The sequence below is a fragment of the Sander lucioperca genome, chromosome 3 (genome assembly GCF_008315115.2).
Source record: "Sander lucioperca isolate FBNREF2018 chromosome 3, SLUC_FBN_1.2, whole genome shotgun sequence".
In the NCBI taxonomy this organism is placed as follows: Eukaryota; Metazoa; Chordata; class Actinopteri; order Perciformes; family Percidae; genus Sander; species Sander lucioperca.
Genome location: NC_050175.1, coordinates 4,594,917 through 4,605,179, shown reverse-complemented (window position 1 = coordinate 4,605,179; position 10,263 = coordinate 4,594,917).

The following is a 10,263-nucleotide window of genomic DNA, read 5'->3' as shown; positions in this document are numbered from 1 at the left end:
CGGAGCCAGGAGGAGAGGCTTCACACATCTCCTTTTGAAATCACATGTAAGTATATATTTAATTTTGCTGCTGGATGGCTGCAGGCGCACGCAGATGCGCAGATTAATTGGCGCGGCATTATGTGCCCTTATAATGTTGCTGCACCTTCGTTATCTGCAGAGCGAAAGATTTGAGTGGGATAACAACTTTTTGTTTGAAAGGCAGAAGCTCCTCTGAGTTTTCTGCACTACTTTCCTGAAAGTTTCTTGACTTTCTCCCACTTGTCAGCAGCGGGGAGATACGATTCCCTCAGTAAACTCCCATCTCGAATGTAAATAAGTTTGAGATAAATAATGTGTACAAGCATATCTCATAAATGCAGCAGGGAGATTTGCATACTCGCAGGCAGCAATTCACCCCGTAATCAAACTCTGCTCTCTTTGCTCCCAAATATGTCCAATAAAAGATTCCACAAAGGGTACATGTGTTTGGCTGTTTGCCTCTCTAGCTCCGTCTTTGTATGTTAATGGGGAGAAAAGTACACTTTACAAAGGTTTGTCGTTTTTCCGACAGCGCTGTGTGACATCTCTGGGACGCGTGTGTGTCAGCCGGTTCCTGTTTTCAGGCAGCAGCGGGGGCAGAAAGAGATGAAATATGCATGCTAATTGTTGCAAAACTTGCCACAAAAGACGACACGAGGCATGTGATGGGGAGCTGTCACGAAGACGGAGCGGGAAACCCTTACGGAGGAGCAGGAATCAAAGGCTCGTGCACGCAGCGCTCAGGTCCCGGACGGGGCGCGCAGAAGGTCGGAGCCCCTTTTAAAAATGTTTATAACGAAGGGCTGGCATCAGGAGCGTGTCACGGCGAATTAGCAGACACGGGCGTCAGCGCGCCGACTCTGCGCCGCGGGCCGAAATCCCGCTTCTACCTGACTCTTCAATCTCTTTCAGCGTCTGTCTGCGTTGCGCGTCAAAGAAGCCAAGGCCCCCCGACATGAAAGTCAGGATGCAGGCCTGATAAACTTTGCATATTCCCCAAGAACAAGAGCACGAGAAAAAAAGAGAAACGACGAAAGATTAAACATGTGCCACTCAGTAGGCGGGCATGAATGAAAATTTTAAAAGTTCCAGCATTCCTTGGCTTCATTTGCATTTGGCTTCTTTCTTTCTTTTCCGGCGATCAGAATGAAAGGCGCAGTCGCAGAGAATCAGCTCTTGTCTTTGTTTTTTGACTCCCAAACAAGTGTTTTTTGGCCCGTTGCTTTTTCCCTTTTTCTCCGTGTGTGTGTGTAATGCTGATTCAACAAGCTGCGGCTTTGCACGGATCCTGTTCAGCAGGAAATATTTGTTGTGTTATCTGCCTGTGTCAGTTTTTAGTTTTCTGCAGCTTTTCTGTTTTGTAACTGTGTGTGTGTGTGTGTGTGTGTGTGTGTGTGTGTGTGGGGGGGTGGGGTGCAGCATTAATCAGAGTTTAGCCAGAGGAAATGTGCCGTCGCGGGGTGTTCGTTCTTTGGGGCGTCGCTTTGATCAAAGGCTTAGTGGAGAAAGCTCCTTCAGGGCGACAGAGAAAGGCGCTTGATCTCTGCGCTTAATTAGCGTCCCGCTTCTTAATTGTTCATTTTACAGAACGGGGGGGGGGGCGTGCGTGTGGTGGCCTGGTGCGCTCATCATAATGCATGAAGTTGAAGACTTGATTCGAGCCGAAAAGCCTCTAAATGGTTTTAACTGCGAGCTTCGTGAAATCTGCTGGTTTGCATTATGCACCGATGACACCTTTTTTATCTTTTGATTTTTTCAGAGAAATCTTCCGTTTATGGTTAGTGCAACTAATGATTGATTTCATTGTCGATTAATGTGTGGATTCTTTTTTGGATGAATGGATTAGTTCAGACAACGATTAGTCGATTGCCCCGAAAAATAATCACAGACTAGTTTGATAATTGATTCATCGTTAAAGTAATTTTCATGCCGAAAATATTGCAGAAATTTTGTTTTCAGTCTCTCAAATATCGAGGTTTCCTGCTCTTTTCTGTTTTATATTTTATTGAGTTGCCGAGGAGACAGACGGACAGACAGACAGAGTGACAGACAGACAGACAAACAGAACAGAGTGACAGACAGACAGACAGACAGACAGAGGGACAGACAGACAGACAGACAGACAGACAGAACAGAGAGACAGACAGACAGAGGGACAGACAGAACAGAGAGACAGACAGACAGAGAGGCAGACAGACAGACAGACAGAGGGACAGACAGACAGACAGACAGACAGACAGAACAGAGAGACAGACAGACAGAGGGACAGACAGAAAAGAGAGACAGACAGACAGAGAGACAGAGAGACAGACAGACAGACAGACAGAACAGAGTGACAGACAGACAGACAGACAGACTGACTGACTGACTGACTGATAGACAGACAGACAGACAGAACAGAGTGACTGACAGACGGACAGACTGACTGACTGACAGACAGACCGACAGACAGACAGTGTTTCTCTGTCGCCTTTTCACTCTGTGCTCCCTGAGAGAAAACAGAAAGCGACCGTCCTGATCTGCAGTTTCTGCTCATCACCATTAAAACCAAACCTGAGGCGGGACGGGTGGGGGGGGGAGACCCAGGGGTCAGGGTGGGGGGGGGGGACACCCACTACCCATCAGCCCCTGCAGGGGTTCTCCACAGGGGGCTGCCAGATAATGCTCCTTAGTTACAACATGATTTATGATGATTTATTACACACAACAACAGTAAACATATGTGTTGGTTTTACATACGGAGAAAAGCATTATGGGTGTTTTTTCTTTATAAAGGATAACACACACACACACAGACACACACACACACACACACACACACACACACACACACACACACACATACAGATACAGACAAACAACTTTTTTTTTCACGTTGAACCCTGGAAACATTTTATGATTTTGTCTGATCAATTCTGCCCAGTCTTGTATGAAGTACTTGAAAGCAGTACTAGAGTAAAAGTACAAGTATGTTTCTAGAGAATGACTTTGGTAGAAGTTAAAGTCTCCTTTTAGAATATTACTTGGGTAAGAATCTGAAGATTTACTGTACTTAAGTATCAAAAGTAATTGTATTTAATTAATTATTAGAAGTAAATGTTAAAAAAGAAAATGCATTAAGAACTTTATTGTGGCTTCTTTATTGTAAAGTGTAACATTCAGGGTTTCCAAAACCTTCTTAAACATCACGTCTGACATCAACAAAGAAAAAAACAGAAACAGGATGTTGTTGTTTTGTGAGGAAGAATCTTTCACTCCAACATACCAAAACATTTCTTGCAAGAAAGGAGTAACGGCTATTCTTTGGGGGAAATGTATCCGAGTAAAAGTGTACATTTTATTCAGGAAATGTATCGGAATTAAGATGAGCGGACCATGTTGAGTGGATAAGTAGGGGTCAGCAAATTAGGCCCAATGGTCCCACAGCCCTATGGTCCCACAGCCCAATGGTCCCACAGTCCAATGGTCCCACAGTCCAATGGTCCCACAGCCCAATGGTCCCACAGCCCAATGGTCCCACAGCCCAATGGTCCCACAGCTCACAGTCCAATGGTCCCACAGCCCAATGGTCCCACAGCTCACAGTCCAATGGTCCCACAGCCCAATGGTCCCACAGCCCAATGGTCCCACAGCCCAATGGTCCCACAGTCCAGTGGTCCCACAGCCCAATGGTCCCACAGTCCAATGGTCCCACAGCTCACAGTCCAATGGTCCCACAGCCCAATAGTCCCACAGCCCAATGGTCCCACAGCCCTATGTTAGAGATTTTTTTTTCACTGAAAATTAGGCCCTATGTTCCCACATTCCTAGGACATTTTCAAAATGTAAGCCCTATCCTCCCATATAATTTTAGGGTCAGGGGGATAAAATCTGATACAAATTTCTGAAAACGGAAATGTGGGAACATAGGGCTGTGGGAACATAGGCATGCTCCCATCAAAATCCTTATGCAGAAAATGGATTTTTTTCTCCATTTAAATTTTATGATTTTTGTCTGATCAATTCTGCCTCTCGCTCTCTTCAAAAACCTCTTGTCTCTGCCGCCGAGTGGGTTAATTAATCAGCGGCAAGATCACAGGGCAGCTTAAAAAAAAAAAGACTCAAGGTGAAATATCACCCGTCATCAGCAAATACTCTTCTTTAAAAGAAATATTTCGGAAACGTTCCTGTGACTTGTGGACTTCAGCAACACTTGAGATTGTTTAAAGTGATTCCCCCTGAACCCAGGTCTCTCTGTTGTATTTTAGAGAGCCTCCTGGTTTCACCGTCTCTGTCCTTCACGTGTTGTTGTTTTTGGCGGCCAGAGAGAGAGGAAGACGGCTGGCTGACGAGCGCCGTTGGGTTGTAATTATCTCGTCCGTCTGCGGCCTGGCGACGCAGGAGAGGCTGACATTTGGTTCATGCTGGAGTGGCAGTGGTAGCGATTTCTGAAGCGTCGGAGTGTGAGACGGAAAGAGAGAGAGAGGGGGGGGGTGATGGGATTGAAAAGGCAGGCCGGCGATGGGATTACGGGAGCGTGACAATCGAGGATTAGCTCTGCTTTAAACAAATAACACTCGTGCAGGTCAGAGGATCAACCCTCAGAGTGGAGAGCTGGGAGAAGACGGACTTCATTAAGACATCATCTGTCTGTCTGTCTGTCTGTCTGTCTCTCTCTCTGTCTGACTCTCTCTCTGTCTGTCTGTCTGTTTGAGTGTCTGACTCTCTCTCTGTCTGTCTCTCTGTCTCTCTGTCTGTCTTTCTCTCTCTCTCTCTTTCTCTCTCTGTCTGCCTGTCTTTTTCTCTCTCTCTCTGTCTGTCTGTCTCTCTCTCTCTCTCTCTCTCTCTCTCTCTGTCTGTCTGTCTGTGTGTCTGTGTGTCTGTCTCTCTCGCTGTCTGTCTGTCTGTTTGAGTGTCTGACTCTCTGTCTGCCTGTCTCTCTGTCTCTCTATTTTTCCGTCTCTCTCTGTCTGCCTCTCTCTCCGTCTGTCTGCCTCTCTGTCTGTGTGTGTGTCTGTCTTTTTCTCTCTCTACCTCTCTGTCTGTCTGCCTGTCTCTCTCTCTTTCTGTCTGTCTGTCTGTCTGTCTGTCTGTCTGTCTCCAGCTGTATGACTCCTGTGTGATAATCTTCCACCAGCTCCGTCCAGCCTTCGGTTCCTTCTCGCTGCATTAAAAAGGGAGCCATGTCCGTGAAATTTGACTTTAAAGTTTCTTCACTGTCCGTCGTTTGCAGACGTGAAGCTTCATTCCTCACTGCTGAGTGTCAAACAGTGAGCTGTGTGAGTCTGTGTTGCTGTGATGCAGACAGACAGTTGATATGTCTGTCTGCCTGCCTGCCTGTCAGTCAGTCAGTCCAACAGGAGACGATATAAAAAGAGCTCAGTAACGTACATGTCCTTCCTCTCGCACGCCGGCAGCTGGCAGGGAAGCTGGTGCCAAGAATCTGATCAAAAAAGGACAGAACTCTGAGACAGCTTTACAGCGATTGGTCAGAAACATTCATGCATAAAGTACAGGGAGCCGTCACATCGGAGACGCTGGAACCTGAGAAGTTTTTACACTTTGGTTTAAAAGAAAGACTGAAGTGATGAATCAATGAGCGAAGTAGTTGTAGAGTCATTTCCTTCTCCTGTTGATCCCCGAGGGGAACTTCAGGTGCTGCGGCGCAAAGACAACAGATACATAGATCATTAGAAATATATGAAACAGAATTAAGAATAGGAATCAAATCCTGGGGTGACCTCCAGATCACCCAGTAGAGCGTGCGCCCCATGTAGGCTCAGGTTTTATTCAGCAGTTGCACATCTGTGGTCACTTTAAAAAGCAGCTCAAAAACTTGTCTTTTTACACTTTGAGCCCTATTTTAACGATCTAAGCCCAGGTTGCCTTTATGTCGCCTTTTTTTAAAATCTGATACAAATTTATGAAAAAGGAACTGTGGGAACATAGGGCCTAATTTTGAAAAGAATCTTAGAAATGTGGGACCATTGGACTGTGGGACCATTGGACTGTGGGAACATAGGGTTGGGGGACCATTGGGCTGTGGGACCATTGGACTGTGGGACCATTGGACTGTGGGACCATTGGACTGTGGGACCATTGGGCTGTGGGACCATTGGACTGTGGGACCATTGGGCTGTGGGACCATTGGACTGTGGGACCATTGGGCTGTGGGAACATAGGGCTGTGGGAACATAGGGCTTTGGGACCAATGGGCTGTGAGAACATAGGGCTGTGGGACCAGTGGGCTGTGAGAACATAGGGCTGTGGGAATATAGGGCTGTGGGAACATAGGTTTGTGGGAACATAGGGTTGTGGGAACATAGGGTTGTGGGAACATAGGGCTGTGGGACCATTGGGCTGTGGGACCATTGGGGCTGTGGGGCCATAGGTCTGTGGGAACATAGGGCTGTGGGATAATAGGGCTGTGGGAACATAGGGCTGTGGGATAATAGGGCTGTGGGAACATAGAGTCTGTCAGTGGCAAAAACAGAACTTTTATTGGACACTAACTGACGATGCACAATTGCCCCTTAACGTTACATCGTAGCTTGTTTCTTGCTTAATACTGGCCCAGTTTAAAGTTAGTTGTTCCTGTCAGACACTTAGAGACAAAAACATGGGAAATTAGGATCCAGGTTGAAACATACCAACGTTTTTACTTTAATTCAAGACTTGTTTCCAGGTGTCCAGGTGCCTATAGGTGACATTATACGTCCATCAAATCCAGACAATATAGACAATAATGTATCATCAACAAAAAAATCAGAACATCAAAAAAAATACCAAGATAATGAGCGTTCACATCCACAGTTTATCTTTTACGTTCTACAACGGGCCTTACTCGTTCTAACATCTAAGAATAACTTCATCTTAAAATGTCATTTTTTCAAACAGAGTTTGATTGATTGTCTCTGTCGTCTCCTTCCGTTTGAGCTGCTGTCAGTGACAATTCAGCAGCTGGGGATCTGATTGGTCAGTAGCCGCCTTCCTCCCACCACGTGTGCCGTCCCAGCATGCTTTGCACCTCGCTTGGCGGAGAGAGAGAGAGAGAGAGAGAGAGAGAGAGAACTACTGCAGCATCTCCCTTCTTTATGACCATCAGAGGAATCTGTGGAGTCGTGAATCTCTCTCTGTCTTTTCTCTCTTTGCACCGTATTTAATCTTTTATTGGTGATAAACATCAAAGCTTCACAGCGGACTAATGTTCCCATCTACATTATTGCTAAATGATAATAAATTTGAAGAGGGCGTTACACTTAAGAGGGAAGAAAGGATTGTATTTGTTACAGCTGATGGGTGTCACTTTATTTAGTGTTTGTCGTTTAGCACAGAGAGAAATAAATGACCGACTCTGGATACGTTCCTCAGCTTTTATTCAGCAGTTGCTCATCTGTGGTCACTTTAAAAAGCAGCTCAAAAACTCGTTTTACACTTTCGGCCCTATTTTAATGCTCTAAGCCCACGGCGTTTTTCTGTCGTTTTTCTGTTGCCTTTTTGTCGCCTTTATGTCACCTTTATGTCGCCTTTTTGTCGCCTTTATGTCACCTTTATGTCGCCTTTCTGTCGCCTTTTTGTCGCCTTTTTGTCGCCTTTCTGTCACTTTTCTGTCGTCTTTCTGTCGCCTTTTTGTCGCCTTTTTGTTGCCTTTCTGTCACCTTTCTGTCGCCTTTTTGTTGCCTTTCTGTCGCCTTTTTGTCGCCTTTTTGTCTCCTTTTTGTCTTCTTTTTGTCTTCTTTTTGTTGCATTTCTGTCGCCTTTTTGTCGTTTTTTTGTCGCCTTTATGTCGCCTTTCTGTCGCCTTTTTGTCGCTTTTTTGTCGCCTTTTTGACGCCTTTTTGACGCCTTTTTGTCGCCTTTTTGTCGCCTTTTTGACGCCTTTCTGTCGCCTTTTTGTCGCCTTTATGTCGCCTTTCTGTCGCCTTTCTGTCGCCTTTCTGTCGCCTTTTTGTCACCTTTTTGACGCCTTTTTGTTGCCTTTTTGTTGCATTTCTGTCGCCTTTTTGTCGTTTTTTTGTCGCCTTTCTGTCGCCTTTTTGTCGCCTTTATGTCGCCTTTCTGTCGCCTTTTTGTCGCCTTTCTGTCGCCTTTTTGTCGCCTTTTTGTCGCCTTTCTGTCGCCTTTTTGTCGCCTTTCTGTCGCCTTTGTGTCGCCTTACAGTAAAAGCGATAATTACTAGAATTGTTGGGACTTAATAAATAAATAAATTATAGAGTGTGGTCTAGACCTACTCTATCTGTAAAGTGTCTCAAGATAACTCTTATTATGATTTGATACTATAAATAAAATTTAATTGATATAAAGGCGACAAAAAGACGTAAAAAGTAATTTAATCCTTTGTTAATATTATTCGTTAACAGTGCTTGTCTCTCTCTCTCTCTCTCTCTCTCTCTCTCTCTCCCTCTCTCCCTATCTCTCTCTCTCTCTCTCTCTCTCTCTCTCTCTCTCTCGGTCTAAACAACAGAATCTATTAAAGCAGCAGAAATGCAAATTTGCGACTGTTGCTGGAGGTGAAATTAGCATCTTTAATTAAAAAATTAGCAGCAAACAAACAATACAAAACATACGAACGATTAAAGGAAAAACAACCTGAAGGAGCAGCGGAGGAATCTTTTTATCTGACTTCCACTGGATTTAATTATCAAATATGAGTTATACTGTGAGATTACACAAACACACAAAAACACAAATATGTGTCTACGTTGGGTGTGCTGGGGACTCATTAATTACCAATATTTTCACATCAAAACTGACTTTGATCCAACAAACACTGATCCAACCTCAGGAGGAAATCTAACTTTGTTATTAAACTGGAATATTTGATTTCATCATCACTCTTTGACTGTTTTAATGTGCAGAACAGAATTTTAACAGTCGCCTGATGAAGGCCTTTAAGTCTAGTCCTTAACATCTGAGGATGTGTTATAGAGTGTTAACCTAGTTATGCTCTGGGCTGTTTGCATTTCTTTAGTCTTGCATTGCCAGACCTTCCTCCACAGCGCTGCGGAGGAGGGTCTGACTAGTCCTCACAGCATTCCTGGATGGGAGGAAAACGTGCTCTGGTTTATTTGCATTGGAGCCACGGAGCCGCTGCAAAATAGTCTCAGGAAGGAACTTGTTTTGGTGGAACCAGGGGTGTAGCACAAAATTCTGGGCCCTGTAGAAAGGCATTTTTTATGGGCCCCTCCCCGCATCCACAGCAATTCATTCTAGCATCTTTTTGGGCCCTCCTCACATGAGGGCCCTGGGTACTCAGTCCCCTTTTCCCCCCCAGTCCGACACACCTGGGTGGAACATGTGTACGTTCAAAAGTAGTTTTAGTCGTGCAACAGAAAACTCAGATTGGACAGATAGTCTAGCTAGCTGTCTGGATTTACCCTGCAGAGATCTGAGGAGCAGTTAACCATAGTCTTGACATCACACTAAAGCTTAGATCAGGCCCAAAAAATCAAGCCAGACCCTACCTGAGCCCATGCACGTTGTGTCCAAGCCCAGCCCGACACATTAACTGCAACTATGAGCCTGATTTAAACCCGACAATTTTTTAATACGTTTATATGGGGTATGCTTGGAGAAGTAAAAAAAGAGGACATTGAAGGCTGACTATCATCTTTTCTGCCATGGTAACCTGCTTCATGTGTCTGTTCATCATCCAAGTCCCCGTTTTATTTGCTGTCATAGGCGAGCAGCGTGCCGCACTTAATGCACTCGACAAAGCCGACACATATGTTGTCACTGCCCACAACTTGTTTAAAATGGTTCCATAACTCCCGACCTTTCTCCAAACTTGCTCAAAGTTAATTCTCCTGTTTTTCATTTTTTTTCTTTACATCTTCATGCTCCATGTTGCACTTAAGTTACACCATACAGCCCAGCAGGCCCGGTGTGATGCTCCACCATACAGCCCAGCAGGCCCGGTGTGATGCTCCACCATACAGCCCAGCAGGCCCGGTGTGATGCTCCACCATACAGCCCAGCAGGCCCGGTGTGATGCTCCACCATATAGCCCAGCAGGCCCGGTGTGATGCGTATGATTATGGCACAGCTTTCTCCCCACCCAATTAAGCTAATAAAGTAATGTTTAAAAAAACACAAATGCTTGGTCAAGGGCCTGGCCCGAGGATAGTGGTGGGAAATATCCGGATTTCCACTGAATGCAGAACATCTGCGGATCGGCTGCGTGCTCCGCCGTCCGTCAACACCCACCAGGTCTGGATTTGTTGCGGCACGGCTGCGGCCATGACTGACAGCTGTAGTCACGAG